General features: G+C 36.3%; 1 protein-coding gene and 1 non-coding gene across 2 annotated transcripts in view; one reads left to right on the plus strand and one right to left on the minus strand.

Annotated features, from left to right (window-relative positions):
* The window catches only part of ACVR2A (activin A receptor type 2A), a 147,799-nt gene that overhangs the window by 100,076 nt on the left and 30,259 nt on the right, over positions 1–17,464 (minus strand). The window lies entirely within an intron of this gene.
* Positions 5,789–5,895, plus strand: LOC118840618. Its single transcript, XR_005009788.1, has one exon. It is a non-coding gene; the product is annotated as a U6 spliceosomal RNA (small nuclear RNA).

Raw genomic sequence — 17,464 nt, forward strand, 5'->3', positions numbered from 1 at the left:
AAAAGGTGCTACAATATTGTGGTCTATATGAGACCTTTTCATCTTCAACCTCCTTGATTCCTATGGGATCTCTGGATCAAAGGATGTGGACATTTTAGTTAATTATTTAGTACAATTGGAAATTGTACCAACAGTATATGAGAGAACTGCTTTTCTGCATTTCTTCCAACATTACTTTTAGCAACCAAAACCTACTAAGAGGAAAAAAAAAACCCGTGTGCTTCTAAATAAATACTAAAAAAGGTACATTTAGTCTGAAGTTCATAGTAGGCACTAATAAAACTAATAAAAAAATATCCTATATGTATTTTTTCCCTTCTGACTTAATACAAGTTCAGTAAAGGGTCCTTCGGTTACCCTTAAAAATCTCCTTTTGCCTGAATTTGTTTTAAAAAGAGAGGATATTAATTTATTTCACTATATGAAAGCCTTTTGAGGTAAAGGCAAAGACTCATCCTGATGCTCTCTGTATGTGCAAATATACATATCACACAATGTTAGATATTCTGATGAATTTTCTATTAGAGATAAAAGCCATGGTATCTCTTCTTTTAGAAATTTTCCAATAACTGTAGGATGACTGGAATGAAACCATCCTTGAAAGAGATATGAATTAAATGACTTCCCACACCAACTGATAATATGCTATATACTGCAGAGGAAAGTAACTAGCAGAGTGGAAGTGAAAGCTATTTAGCAATTAACTTGAGTAATATTAAGATCATTGGCATTTATTCAGCATTGATCATAAGGAGATAATTCATTACCAACAGACTAATATTACATTAAAAACTTCATTATGTAGCATTTTCAGATAATAAGAAATGTTAAAGTCATAGCTAACTATGATGTTTAACAGAGTAACAGTATACTATGCCATGCATGTAGAAGTACTTCTTAACAGTTATTAGTCTTAAAGAGACCAAGTGATAAAAATATAATCTAAAATTTCAACTGGATCACTTGGTTAGGGAAAGAAGAGAACAGAAGCAGATGTCTGGGAAGGAAAATGTCTGAAAAGGCTTCACGGAAGAGCAAGGACTTGATCTGGGCAAGCAATGAGGAATGAAATTTGGGAGAAAACAGGAAATATAAACAAAGGCACAAAAATGTGAATGAATATGGCTCAGCTGAGGGGCAGAAAGGAGAATATTCAGACTGGGATGGAGGATGTATTGATAAGGCTTTGATTTGAAAGTTAAAGATATAATACCCCTAGGACATATCTTACACGTTTTATAAATCTTAAACAACAGAATTCTTATAACAAAAACAGTTTTACAAAAATTAATCTGAAAGCCCTGTGGAAAAAGACTGGAGGGATCAATGAATATAAAGGCTAAGAAGCCAGTTAGGAGGCTGCAATAATTCTGGTGTGAGAATGTGGCATACAGTGATACACAATACAATGATGACGCATGAGTCAGAGGATTAAATCTCACCTTTTAAGTTTATTGCCTCACTTTCCTCAACTTAAGAATGAGGGGGCAAGAGATGAGCTTCTGAGGTCATTTCCAGCTCTGAGTCTATGAACCCATGATTTAGTTTTAATTCAGATATAGTAGATCAGGACCAAAAGTATGCTCTTTTTCTTCAAGGTTCTAAAGCTTTAGAACAAGGCTGTCCAAAATGCAGCCGCAGTACAATTTATGTGGCTGTCTACAAGGATAGAAATTTACATAAATGTTTTAGTAAAGGAAGCATAGCTACGGCAGAGCTCTCACTAAAATGGCAAATCAAAATATACTGTCTATTGCTTCAATAAAAACCTAAGGTGGGACAGCCCTGCTTTAGAAAATAAAGTTTTGACCTGATGGAAAATATTCACTCAGTATCTAAGTTTAGTGTTAATTCAAAGGCAACTTTAGATTTACATTTTTAGCACTTCCTTTCCCCAAAGATATAAAAGGGAAAGGATTTTTAATGGCAGATCTTTTTTTTTTTTTTTTACAGTGGCAAAGAACTGAAAACTGCGAGGGGTGTACATCAATTGAAGAATGGCTGAAAAGTTATGGCACAGGTATATGATGAAATACTATTGTGCTTTAAGAAATGATCAAAGTGACAATTTCAGAGAAACTTATGAAGATCTGTAGAACTGATGCAGTGAAGTGGGCAGAACCAGGAGGGTGGTTTACACAATATTACTATAAAGAAAAGCAACTGTGAAAGATTTTAGAACTTTGATCATGCAATCACGAACCAGCATTCCAGAGGGCTCATCACAATCAAACATGTTACTCATTTCCTAAAAGAGAGATGATGGAATCAGGGTTAAGACTGAGTTGTATTTTTTGTGGATATGGGCAATGGCGGCGGGAGATGGGGGGGGCGCCCGTGCATGGAGGCGCATTTGTTTTACTTGCCTATACATGGGGGGGGGTGCTTTTATTTCTTAGTGTAGTGGCAGGTGATGAGAAGAAGTAGGAGAGAGAAAAGACAGATTTTTATCAAATAAAAATAAAGTTAATTCAAAAAGAGATCTTTGCGGATTCAGGAAGTTCAGGGAATTTCAGGTCAAGGAAGTGATCAGAAGTGAGAGTAGAGGAAGTAAAGGCAATAATAGTAGACAGCTTTTTCCAGGAGTTTGACTGTGAAAGATAAAAGAAATACAGACAGGTCCAAATTATTGCCACTTATGAAGTGGGGCTGCTAGGTGGGTCAGTGCACAGAGCACTGAGCAGGAAATCAGGAAATTCTTAGTTCAAATCTGGCTTTAGTCACTATTTGTGTGACTTTGGGCAAGTCACTAAACACCTGTTTGCCTCAGTTTCCTGATCTTTAAAATGTAGATAATAATTGTAACTCCCTCCCAAGTTTGTTGTAAAAATAATTAGCTAATGATTTTCAAGTGCTTAGCAAAGTGACTGGCATAGAGTAAGTGCTATATAAATGTTAGCTATCATCACCATCATTATAATAATAATTATCATTATTATTTGAATTCACAATATTGTTAATATTATATGCAAAAGTTAGAAATGAAAATACGCAATGAAAAAATAAGTTTTTAATGTGTTTATGAATGTAATATAAGAGTAAAGGATAAGAAAAATGATTTATGATTCAAGCTTTTTATAAAAAGCAAACTTTAAAAAGCACCAAATATTGTACCTAAAGATAAACCTCTATTGACAATGTGACAAAAACGTCATTATTTTTATTTATTTTAGTAGCATAAACTAAACTATCTACTCTTTCATTAATTTTTTTTAACATATGCTGGTAGGTTCTTCAGCCACAAGTCAGCAAATTTTCATGCTCCTATTCTTACACAATGAATAAGTATAGTTGGAAGACCTGGGCATTAACTAAAATCAGTAATGCTTTAAAAACAATATTATTGCCCTGGTGATATTTTTCAACAGCTGGACTAAAATAGTCTGACAACCTGTCAGCTTTGATCACCCATGCTTTCTTACCTAAATACCAAAGAACTGGAAGTGATTGATGGTTGTAGCCTTTCAGAGCTAGAGAATTTCAAGACCAATAAATAAGCATTGGTTTTCACTTAAAATCCCCTTCTCTACTACCTCACACTAAAAGTGTTAGGTGATATTTAGGAACTTTAAATCCAGGCTGAATTTTTTTCTTTCTTAGAAATTTAAGTTCTAGATGGCATTCTTTTCCAGAATAAACCTGTTTCATCATCATTAAAATTTTGTTGATCAGTCTACAGACCTTTTTTCAATTATTCTCTTCAAAACATCAAGATATTTAGTTGACCTCATCTGCACTGACCATTTCTCTAGTAATTTTAATGTTATGCAATTGAATTCAAATTTAAAGTCATCAAACCAAACACCACCTTTAGTAAAAGTTTCATTATCCATTTCATATCCATATTCTTTCAATGAGTTAAATAAACTCGAAGCTTTTGTCTTAGCTCTGCTAAGAGGAATGCATTTTTTATTGCAGTCTTCAATCCATATAGCTAAAAGACATTCCATTACACACTATAACACTTCTAGTCATAGCTGTTTGCAAACCACAAAAAGACAATACAACTTTGGCTTTTTCCTTTATTTTGCCTGTGTGTTTTATATTCTTCCATACTACAGATTCAAATACTGAGACAGCTCTTCCTACTTCAGAGATACTATGATCATATTCAGGTCACTGAATTACATCAAATTTCTGTTCAAATCTAATAATAAGCCTCTTCTTTTTTGTGCTGGCACTGTTTCCATCTGAAATATTCTTCCTTTTGTCCATTTTGATAGGAACTCTTTAAAAAAAAAAGAATTAACCTATTGTTGGGAATATGGTACACGGCAGTATATCACATCCATACAAGATGTTAGGCAAGTACAGACTGATAACAAAGCAGTATGTTAAGAACCCCTGACTAATTTGCATTACCTGAATTTTGGCTCTCGTTAAAAGTGACTGGTATCATTTTATAATTTGCATTAAATTGAATTTCCCATCATTCTAATGTGCATTAATTGTTGTTGTAGTTGTAAAGGATGGCAGATAGGAAGGATGGTAGGATCAAGTGAAGGGGGAAATTTGAGCATGTCCGTAGTCATCAGGGAAGAAGAAAAGGGAGGAGAGAGAAGACTGTAAGAAGAATCTGTTCAAGGAGATGGGATAGGATGGGATAAAGGATAAAACTTTTACACAAAGTAGCTTTGCCATAAGAGATGGCAAGGAGAAGGGCCACCTCTTCATCAGAAATTGGAGTAAAGGAGAGAATGGAGAATCATGTCAAGGGATTTTGACAAGAGAAGGGTTTAAAGAGAGAATTTAATTTGAAGCAAGATCTTCAGACTGTGAGAGTAGGCAGAAGGAGGTGTATGGGAAGGTTAAGGAAAGAAGACAACGTTTACAACAGCCAGCGTGTAGAGCACAAAAGCCTTCCTTCACTGAACACCCTAGCTCAGAGTGTCTCCCTGTGAAAATTATGCTGTATTTATTTTCTATGGTCTTATAAACATATGTTTGTCTCCTTCAATAGAATGTAAGCCCACCTCCTGTAGGCAGGGATTTTTCATTTTTGTCTTTGTATCTCTCAATGCCTAGCACAAAACAGGTACTTAACAAATGCTTAATTCATTTTTTTTAAAAAGATGCTGCCTGTCTATACTTGCTTTCATTAACAATTAACATTTATATAACATAGACTGATATTACTAATAATACTCACATTTATCTACTCAAAAACCCTCAATGGCTTTCCATTTCCTACCCAAAAAATTATAAACTCTTGATGCTGGCAATCAAAGCCCTCCACCAATTGACTCCTACTTCCTTTTCTAGCCTTTTCTCCTAATACTACCAAAATTAATTTATGCTTTTAATGCTATACCAATCAAATTACCACGGGGATACTTTATATGAGCTGATTTAAAAAGAAAAATAAAAGACAAAGACTCCAAGAAGACAAAGTCAGGAGAGAAGGGAGTTCAAATCTCTCATCTCCAGTACTGATTAGCTCTGTGACCATAGACAAGTCACAATTTCTCTTAATCCCTGTTTCTATAGCTTTAAAACAAGGATGAGAATAACTATAGAATTCCTCTCCTTGGATTGTTAACAAGATCAGAGGAGTTTGTGTATATACAATGCTTTGCAAAACTTCAAATGTTTTATGTTGGAAATTATTATTTTTTACACTACTTGTGTAATTTTTCATTGTTAACATGCCATGGTTTAACCAAGCCCACCACGTACTACTCCATGAACATTTAGGTGACCTACAACTCTAATTTTTCAAAAGCCTCAGGTATTCCATGACTTTGATCCATACAGCACCCAGAATGATGATGTTAAAAACATGGGAACAGTGCTTGCTTCGGCAGCACATATACTAAAATTGGAACGATATAGAGAAGATTAGCATGGCCCCTGCGCAAGGATGACACGCAAATTCGTGAAGCGTTCCATATTTTTATAAAGTCAAAATGGGTTCATGATTTAGGAGTAAAAGTTGATACTCTAAGTAATTTGGGAAAGCAAGGAATAGTTTACTTATCAGATTTGTGGAAAAGTAAAGAATTCATGACCCAACAAGAGATAGAGAGCATTACAAAATGCAAAATGGATAATTTTGATTATGTCAAATTGAAATGTTTTTGTACAAAAAAAGCCAATGCAACAAGAATTAGGAGGGAAGCAGAAAATTGGGAGAAAATCTTTGCAACTAGTATCTCTGATAAAGGCCTCATCTCTAAAATATACAGGGAGCTGAGCCAAATATATAGGAATACAAGCCATTCCCCAATTGAGAAATGGTCAAAGGATATGAACAGGCAGTTTTCAGAGGAAGAAATTAAAGCTATCTACAGGCATATGGAAAAATGCTCTGGATCGCTGCTGATTAGAGAAATGCAAATCAAAACAACTCTTAGATACCACATCTCTCCTGTCAGATTGGCTAAAATAACAAATCAGGAGAATGATAAATGCTGGAAAGGATGTGGGGAAATTGGAACATTGTTGCATTGCTGGTGGAGTTGTGAGCTGATCCAGCCATTTTGGAGGGCGGTGTGGAACTATGCCCAAAGGGCTATAGAAATGTTCATACCCTTTGACCCAGCAATACCACTTCTAGGGTTGTATCCCAAAGAAATCACGCAAGCGGGAAAAGGACCCATATGTACAAGAATATTTATAGCAGCTCTCTTTGTGGTAGCCAAGAATTGGAAAGCAAAGGGATGCCCATCAATTGGGGAATGGCTGAACAAGCTGTGGTACATGAAGGTAATGGAATACTATTGTGCCATAAGAAATGGGGATGATGCAGACTTCATAACAACCTGGAAAAACCTACACGACATAATGCTGAGTGAGCGGAGCAGAGCCAGGAGAACGTTGTGCACAGCCACAGATATGTGGATTCCGTGAGGACCAACCCTGACATACTGCGCTTTTCTCAGCAACCTCAGGGGCAAGGACAACTCCAGGGGACTCACGATGGAGAATGCTATCTTCATCCAGACAAAGAACTGCGAAGTTTGAATACAGACTGAGGCACACTACATGCTCGCCTTTTCTGCTTCTCTTTTGTTTTTGTTTTTGGGTTTTTTTTTTTTGGTTCTGTTTCTTCTTTCTCATGATTCATTCCATTGGTCAAAATTCTTCTCCACGACTTGACTAGTGCATAAATTAATTCAATGCAAAGTCATTCATGACAGTTATATGAGACTCCATGCCGTCTTGGGGAGGGAGGGGAGAGGGAGGGGAGAAAATCTGGAACTCAAAACTATGTAGAACCGTGTGTGGTAAACCAAAAACAAATAAAGAAATTTATTAAAAAAAAAAAAAAACATGGGAACAGTGTTTCAGGAAGAAGCTTGGGATCATCAAAAGCACTACACAATTTCCCAAATGCAATGTAGACCATTCTCCTGCTCCTGTTCAATTGTGGTCCAGTTCACCGTTCATATTCGCTGCCCAAAATATAGGTATTAATGAATCAGAACTATAGGCTGATTATGCGACTAGATACTTTAGTCTTCATCAGATGATGTTACCAAGCCAAGTTAATAAGCATTTATTAAGCACTGACCATGTACCAGGACCTGAGGAGAGTCAAGTATCTAGAGCAAGTAATAACCAACTGGACAACTCCCATCTGCTCCGCTAGTATCCATACAATGTCAGTAACATGTAGAGGTATGCCTCCCAGAACACTGGGAAGTCCCCTCACAGAAGATTTACAGAATTTTTCAGGAAAAGAAAACATGTAGTACCCATATCAATGAGATCACAGGTCCAAAACAGCAAAGTATAATCATATCTTGTTATCATATCTTTTAAAGTACTACAAATGGTCCACAAAAGGAGAACCAAAATTGATCAAGGAGGTAGACTGAAATAAAAAAGCTGGGGGAAAAAAATCAGGCCTTCTCAAAATGAAAAGACAGAGTATGAATGAAATCTATATTATCATGAGATTTAAAAGTTAAATACAAGTTTTTAAGATATACTTATGACTCATTTTCCATCATCAAAAAATTAGGTAAAAATTGAAACCACCGAAGCTTATCTTTAGATAAAAAAAATTTTAATTTTAGCTGACATTTTTCCAAAATCAAGTATGTACTTCCATACCTTAGTAAATAAAACATATTCAATATAATTTTAATCTTCTTTAATGACTCAGCTATGATTTTGTGATCACACAAAATCTTTCCTATTTCATGTAAATTATTTATCTTTCATAATTACTTACATCTCTTATTTGATTAAGAATTTACCAACCCCAACTCCTAAACCCCCAGCCACAGAAAAGTACCTGATTTGGTTTCCTTCTAATTATTTTCTGTTTTAGGATATGAAATTTAAATTGAGGTGACATATCCATTCTGAGTTTGTGTTATATAGTATAAACTTGGCAGTGTAAGTTAAATTTCTGTCGCACTGCTTTCCAATCTCCGAAGCAATTCTGGTGAATTAGGAAGCTCTATCTAAAGCTTTCAGATTTGTCAGTTATCAAGTTACCAAGATCATTTATTTCTGATTCTTCTAGGTCTAGTGTGATCCACTGATCTGCTACTTTTTAAAAATTTTTAACCACTACCAAATAGTTTTTGTTATTACTACTTTATAATACAGTTTGAGTTCTAGAAGTGATATTTCCCCTTTGTTCCTTATTTTTCATTATTTCTCTTGATATTCCGAACCTCTGTTCCTTCAAAAAAATTTATTACATTATTTAGTATGTAAATTACTCCCTGAGAACGTGATTAATATAATGCTAAATCTGTGAGTTAAATTTCGGTAATGCTGTCCTTTTTATTACTTTGGTGGAGCCCAGCCTTAAGCATAGAATATCCCCTACAACTTATTTAAATTGCTTTCTTTCTTTAAGGACTATTTTATAACTCTATCTATACAAGTATCAAAGTATGCTTTGGTAGCATGACTCCCAGACATTGCATGTGATTAGTAGCTATTTTGAATAGATTTTCCCTTTCTATTATTCCCCCTGGATTTACTATTCTTATATAGAAATGTTATTGATTTTTGTGGGCTTATTCTACAAGAAAAAACTAATCAAAACAGAATTAGAAGTGAAGCCTGGAAAGAAAACACTGTATTGCTCTCTCTGACAAAGGTCTAATATAACCAATATATTTAGACGACTAACAAAAATATAGAAGACCAAAAGTCCAACAGGTAAATGTTCAAAAGAATGACACACTATCAACAATCACATGAAAGAATGATGTCAAACCAAAGTAAAAGAAACACAAATCAAGTTAACTCTAAAGTTTCATCCAGTCAATGTTGGAAAGTTCTGTGGAAAGACAGATACACTAATGTACTAATGCGGAGTTGATATTTGGCCCCATCACTTTAGAAAGCATAACTGGCAATTATGTTAAGAAAGTAAATAAAAAGTCTATACTCTAGGACCTAGAGATTTCACTGGTAAGTATATACCATAAGATCAATGAAAAAGAAAGGCCCCATATAGACCAAAATATTTAGAGCAACACATTTTTGTATTAGAGAATTGGAAACATAGATTGCCATCAATTAAGGAATGGCTAAACAAGCTATATGAATATAATAGATGTGCAATAAATGAGAAATATGAGAAATACAAAGAAGCATGGTCAGGCCTATATGAACGGATAATAAACTAAAGCAGAAACAGGAAATCAATAATCACAAAGACAACAATAAGGTAAATGCAAAAAAGGCAAAATAATCAAAATCTAATACCCTGAAATTATAATAACTAAATATGGTCCCAAGGAAAGGATATGAAAAGGTTATCTCCCTTCTTTCTTGCAAGGTGAAAAGTACTATATCAGATTTTCTTTTGATACATTAGTTTTGTTGGCCTGTTTTTCCTTCTTTTTTATTCTGAGGGATTGTTGGGGACAGCAGATTGGTAAAAGAATACATTAGGAAACAACAGGGATATTAATATAAAAGAAATAATCATTATTTTTTAAAGGGGATGTAATAAGTAAGTTCTGAATGACAAAAGAAGCAGTCTCCAATAGGTAAAATATTTAAGTTTCAACTATTTAACTATGTGATATTCATTTTTGCTCAGAGGCCTTTTAAATGCATTAAAAAATTTTTTTCCTCTTTCCCAAAAGCAAATTCCCATTGAAAAATGTTTTCCTCAGAAACAGGTTGTCCTTATTAATTCTACCTCAGATACTGTTACTAAGGCAAGACCTGAACACAAAGACCATGCAATATGGTAATAAGAGGAACTAGATCCAACAGAATATCGGTTCTTTGAGGGCAGGAATTGTTTTATTTTTTACTTTCTCTTACCAACCCCTAGCACAGAGCCAGGCAGATATGGCAGCCAGGTGGCATAGTGAATAGAGAATTAGACTTGGAGTCAAGCTAAGTCAATCTAATTCAACCTCAATTTCATCATCTTTAAAAGGGGAAGAAATAATAATATAGTCAGTTCTGCTATAAAGCTATTTTGAAAACATGAATTTGTTCCAATTAGATTGATATATTTATGAAACAATTTCAGCATAACATGAATTTCTTGTTTGCTTATGAGCCATTTTGTCCTCAAAGAGGGCAATAGCAAAGGAAACCATGTCATTTGACAATAACTCACAAGATATAACCCTTTTAAAGCCCAATACTATGAGAAAGCCAGGCCTTTTTCAAGGTGATAAGATTTTTTTTCAAGGTAATATTTTTTAAGGTGACATATAAGTACCACTTTCTACTGCATATCTTCTGGTGAAGTCAGAGCTGTGGGCAGAGACCATTTAGTTCCCACCCTCTCACTCAACCTCCACTCTCTCCCCATTCCGCCATAGCTGCAGCCCCTAGGTACCTGGGCACAGACCAAACAGCAGCCTGAGGCCAAGGCCAAACCACTATTTACTTTAGCATTTATGTATTTCTTGACCATTTAGCATGTATAAAACCATGCTACTATTTTTTATTAGATTCCTGTCTTTTCTTACTGAGTATTATATCCCTTACTCTGTTTTTCCAATAAGCCTTGTGGTTTTTATTGAAGGATTTTGCAAGGTGCAATTATTTTTAGGATGGAATAGACTATATTGTGTTATAGCAGAACTGACTATACCTGCTTCCACAACAGTGTTTTGAGGCTCAAATGAGATAATTTATGTAAAATGTTTTACAAACCATGAAGTACTATATAAACACTAGCTATTTTATTACTACCAATAAATGCTTATTGAATCAGTGGATTCTCACCTCCTTTTGATTTTGGCTTATTATTATGATCATGTTTAACAGCTTCTTTTTTCCCATCCCCATACTTAAAAGTTCTAATTTAGCATACATTATAAATGGCAGTTGTACTTTAAGTTTTGACTAAAGTTACCCAGTTAAATATCTATGAAATATATTGTTTATAATAATTGTCTAAGTGAATCAAAGGTGGCACAGTGGATAAAGTACCAGGCCTGAAGTCAGGAAGACTAATGAGTTCAAATCTGGCCTCAGACACTAGTGTAACCCTGGGTAAGTCACTTAACCCTGTTCGCCTCAGTACCTCATCTGGAAATGAGTAGAAAAGAAAATGGCAAACCACTCCAGTATCTTTGCCAAGAAAACCCCAAATGTTGTCACAAAGAGTTAGACGGTACTGAAATGAATGAACAACAACAAAATGAAATTTCCTTTATTCTTCAGAGATCTGGGAACAGAACTATTTTCCCAACCAAAAACTGGGTTTGCTTGTAGTATGCTGACCACTTAGGATTACAATTAACATCTCTGGACCAAAAACAGGCTAGAAAGAACAGAATAAGCCACAGGATTTGGAATCAGTTCTCTTTCAAACTTTCTAGTATGACTATCCTCAATTTTGATTTCCCAGAACCTTGCCCATCTGCCTATGACTAATCCTTCCTGATTTTAACTCTTCTAGAATTCAACACTTATCCTATCTCAACTATGGCACCCAAATGATCCTTTCAGATCTGTCTACACCAAAAATCTTAAATATCTGAATTGGAAGAATTCTTGGAGGTTATCTAGTTCGAGACCTACTGGAAAAAGAATCCTCTCTACATCTCCAACAATTGGTCATTCAACCTTGCATTCTAAGACCTCGATTAACGGGGAACTCATTACCTTACAAGTTATTTTGGGATCATTACTATATTTAGAAAATTCACCCTTATAATGAAACAAAATATGCCTCCCAGTAATTTTCATCTATTTGTTCTTGTTCTGCCCTATACTTAAAACATCTCCTTATTCAAATATTTGAAGATTACAAAATTACCTGAAGTCTACAAGTCAACTATGAAGAGTTGCTTCAACCAATACTTATATGTCACTGCTACAAGTTCCTCCACCATGCAGCCTAGGCCTTTGGTCCATGCATCCTCATCTTCATCCTGGTCACTTTCTACCCTTACTTAAACTTGGCCTCCTGGGACCACATGGCCTCATCTTCACCCTAGCCATGCCATCACACCCCGACCCTTTTTTATCTCATTCTAAGAGCCATAATCAACAGTGCCATTGTTTCAGGAAAGGGAATGCCTTTTCTCAATTGACTGTCCTATTATTTCACTCACCATCTCTATGACTTTCCAGACCAAAACACCCCTCCCTGCTCACCACTCCTTCATATGTAACATCTCCCCCTAACAGAACACAAAATCCTTGATTAAGCACCTAATTAAATGCTTCTCAATTCAAAACAAAAAGCATTTACTATGTGCCAGGCACTAAGCTAAATCCCAAGAATGTAAACAGAAGCAAAAGATAGTCCCTGCCCTCAAAGAGCTTACATTCTAATGAGGGAAAACAAGATATAAAAGGGAGCTAAAAGGGGGTGGTGGGAGATGGTAACTGAAGTTGGGAGAATGAAGGATGTCTCATCTGAGTCTGTCCTTAAAATGGTGGTTTTGGGAGAAACCCACAAAAGGGGGAAAAGGTTCAGAGGATGAAGGCAGCCAAAGCACAGTGGTAAAATTGGAGAGTAAAGCATGGCTAGTCTCTAGACTCTTTCTCAAAAAGGAAGCTCCAGAGTAATCTCACAAATACAAGGGGACCCTTAGAGGAAAAAAGAAAAGGCAGCTCAAGTGCAGTGGCAAAGTAAAGTAATGAGAGTAAGGTATAACTGGTCTTAATTAAGCACTTATTTTTCTTTTATATGACAGCCTTTCAAATACTAAAACAGAGCTATCATGAACCTCTTCAGGCTTCTACTGTCCAGCTTAATTATCCCTTGTTCCTTCCAGTGAACTTCAAGTGATATAGACTAATAAGCCTTTGCCATCTTAATTGTCCTCCTCTGGATGCTCTTCAGCTATCAATGTCTTCTTAAAGTGTGGCATCCAGAACTAAGCACAACACCACTTATGTGATCTAAAACCAGACAATGTATGAGGGGACTATCACCTTACTTTTGGAAGTTAAAGTTCCCTTAATGCAGCTCAAGATTCAATTAGTTTTGGCTTTCATATTCCACTGTTGACTCATACTGAATTTGCAGTCAACTGCTACACCCCCAGATCTTATTCAGACAAACTAAATATGCCTCCCCCCATCTTGTAGTGCGACATTATATTTATCCATATTAAATTTCATCACCTCAAACCAGCTCAGTTTTCTAGTCAAGATTTGTCAAGATCTTTTTGGCTTCTTTCATTTAGTGAGTTAGTTATCCCTCAAAAATATCTATCAGCTGTAAATCTGACATAGTATCTATGCCTCTATCCAAGTCATTGCCAAAAAGGTTAAACAGCACAGAAATAAGTAAAAATCTTTGGAGGTTTCCAATAGATAGCTCCTTCCAATTGAAGAGTAGTCTAGTATTGACTACTCTGAGTTAAGCCTTTCAACCAAATCCAAATATACCTTAACTGTACTTTCACTTAGCCCATATTTCTTCATATTTTCCGCAAGAATGGCAAAAGAGATTTTACCAAAAGCTTTGCTAATTTCTAAGCAAACTTTAATCTATAGCATCCTCCTGATCTACCAAGTTTAGAAACTGGCAAAAAAAAAAAGCGGGGTGGGGGGGATATGGGAGAGAATAAGGTTGATCTGTTTCAGCCATGATGTGTTCCAAATGAAGTCATACTGACTTCTTATTATTGCCATTTCCTTTTATAGGTGTTCATTAACCATTTATGTTATCATTCCAGGTAGTGCTAGAAGTGTCCAGCCATAAGATCATGCCACCCTCTGAATCTGCATTCGCCTTCCCCCAACTCAAATACAATGTCAGGCAATGAGGCCATTTCATCCCCATACCAACTATGCCAATTGTGAGGGGCAGACCTAAAGTCAGCATGCCGTTCAGGTCCAATTTGGGGATGAAATGAGGTACTCTATATCACCAAAGAGTTAACAAAAGGAGGACTACTTTGCCCTAACACAGCAAGAATATACAAGGATACAACCGCACTTCACTATAGCTTTGGTAGAGAGGCCTCCCTCTTTCACATATGAAATCATATCCGGCCTCCCTCTTTCACATATGAAATCATATCCAATTATCAAGGCAGGGTATGTGTCTTGAGTGGTCTCAGGTACCCTCCAAGTCTGAGAGTCTCGGATTCCATACGGATTGGAGTTATTATGCCGTTGTGTAACCAGAGAATAAAGGGAAAAGGCATAAAGCTGCATTATGAGAAGCAGGGGGAAGGAAGGAGGGAGGGGGAAAATATCAGGTCCCAGGGTCAGCATTATCTCTTTTTGGGGGAAACAGATCCTTTTAACTGGGGGAAGGGGAAGGAAGAATGGGTTTAACCCATGGTGGGCAGTGGGGAATGGGCCTAATTACATACATATTGTTGGGAAATACTGGTAGATATTACTCCTATCACATGGTACATTACAGAACATTCCAAGAAATGGAAGTCAAACACTGGTTTCTTTGTATATTTCATTCTCTTTCTTTTTCTGAAAATGGGGACATTTGCCCTTCTGCAGTCCTGGAGCAATTCTCCCATTCTCTAAATTCCTTCATATATCCCCAACAGTGATTCACTAATCACATCCACTAGTTCTTTCTGTACCCAAACGTGTACTTTATCTGAGCTAGGAGACTTGAATCCAGCAACGACAGATAAGTGCTCTCATACTGGGCTCCTTACTTACCTTGTATATCAACTTCCCATTAGACATTTTTGTTCTGTCATTTCCAGTCCAAAGGTCATTCTTCTTGGCAAAAAAAATAGGAGCAGAGCAGCTCTGTCTTCTCAACGTTGTCAGTTATTTCATCCAGCCTGGGCAGCAGTCTCACTTATTCCCTTCTTGGTTCTCCTCTTTTCCCTAATGCAGCTTTCTTTAAACAACTGCTTTTGTTGTCCTTTGTTTTCCTTACCAACTTCAGCTTATTCTGAGCTTTTAGCACTCATACCATTACTCTTACAATCCTGTGCTATATTTTCTATATTCATAGTTACCTGCCCTTTTGCCCATCTTTTGAATACTGTCTTTAAAAAAAACTACTTTAGTTAACTCCAATTTTTTCTCACCATAATTGTTTCCACTTGTGTCTTCAAAACTTTAGTCTTGTTAGTTTCTCATACCCCCTAAGCTGATTTCCCCCGTAGAATTTGAGTCTCTGGGGTCTTAGCCACTCTCCCAAAGCCTTTGAAATCTATGTCTGGCCTTCCTCTCTGTCTCTATCACAAACTCTAGGATGGTCAGCTCACTGTCCTGCAAGGTTCCCATCATTTCCACCCCAGCAACAAATTCCTCCTGTCAATGAGAATAAGATCCAAAACAAAAGAGTAATAACTAGTAATAATAGGGCATTTATATGGGCAGCTTGGATGTTGCAGTAGAATTCTGGGTCCTGAGTCAGGAAGACCTGAGTTCAAATTTGACCACAGACATTTACTAGCTATGTTACCCTGGGCATGTCACTTAACCTATCTGCCCCAGTTTCCTCATATGAAAACTGGGGATAATAATACCTAAATTCCAGGGTTGTGAAAATCAAATGAGATAATAATTATAAAGGACTTAGCACAGTGCTTTATATAATAAGCACTACATAAATGTTAGCTATTATTACTATCATTAGTGCTTTGAGATTAGCAAAGCATTTGCACATATTATCTCTCATTTGATATGTGATATGAAATTCCCCTTTATTGGCTCCTCTGCCTTTTAAAATATGAAATTATCATTAAGGGAAGGCAAGAAATTATGAGCTGCTATGCTTTTGACAGAAAGTAAGCTCCAACACATGTCTAGATAAGTGGAATCTCCAATTATTACTATATCTCAGAGCCATGTGTGTGATCTGTCAGTTAAACTTATCTATTTCCTTTTTTCTGTGCAGGTGGTGGTCTTCACTCACCCCCCCATATGTATCAGCTGTCAAATTTTGTCACCTCTCCAACATCTCTCACATATCCATTCCCTTATGCCCACTCACATGGTTACCATCCTAGTTCAGGCTCTCATCATCTCTTCCACAGACTGTGGCAACAGCCTCCTAACTGATTTCCCCACATCAAGTCTCTCCCTTCTTGAATCCATCTTCCACCTCCACATAGCTGCCAGAGTGAAACATTCCTAAGGCACAGGTTGGACCATATCACTAACCTCCTCAAAAAGTTCCAGTGGGTCCCTATTTCTTCTAGCATAAAATACAAACTCCTCTTCTGAGCATTTAAATACCTCTGCAATTTTGCTCCAGTCTATCTTTTCTGGCTTATTACACATAGTTCTCCTTTATGTACTCTATGGTCCAGTCAAACTAGTCTACTTCCTCTTCCTGACACACTAAATTCCACATGCCTTATCCTCACTCCTAACTCTTTGAATCTCTACCTCCAGTTAAAACTCAACCCAAGCACTACCTCCTACATGAGGCCCTTCCTAATTTCCCAGCTATATTAGTGCCTCCCTCCCCCAACCTTCAACCCCTACAAATCACCATTATTTGTCACATCAGGAGTTCTGGATCTTTTTTGTGTCATGGACCCTTTGGCATCCTAGTGAAGCCTATGGATCCCTTCTTGGAATAATGTATTTAAAACATAAAATAAAATATACAATATTACCAAGGAAACCAATTATACTGAAATACAGTTCTAAAAACATTTGAAAAACAAGCTCAGAGACCCCAGGTTAAGAACACTAATCTCAGTACATGTTGTTCTTTCCAACTGAATGTAAGGTACCTGAGAGCAGGGACTTTTTTGCTTTTCCATTGATATCCACCATGATGAATACAGTATCCGAGCACATAGTAAACAATGAATAAATGCTGATTCATAGCATATTCCAATATCAAAATCATTTCTGTTTCTCCCTCCACTGAGTTTTATCCATTCTGGTTCCTAGATTTCCTCACATGAGCATAAGCTTCTAAAAGCTACTCTATCTTTAGACTCAGAGATCCTACTAGGCATTCACACCCAAAAGACGTCAAAGACAGGTGGGTTTGGGAAATGGAAGATCCCATATAAACCAAAATATGTTAGCAGCACATTTTTTTGGAGTTTTTTATTAGAAACAAAGTAAATGCCTATTAGGCGAGGAATGGCTAAACAAACTATTA

The sequence above is a fragment of the Trichosurus vulpecula genome, chromosome 2, assembly GCF_011100635.1.
Source record: "Trichosurus vulpecula isolate mTriVul1 chromosome 2, mTriVul1.pri, whole genome shotgun sequence".
NCBI lineage: Eukaryota > Metazoa > Chordata > Mammalia > Diprotodontia > Phalangeridae > Trichosurus > Trichosurus vulpecula.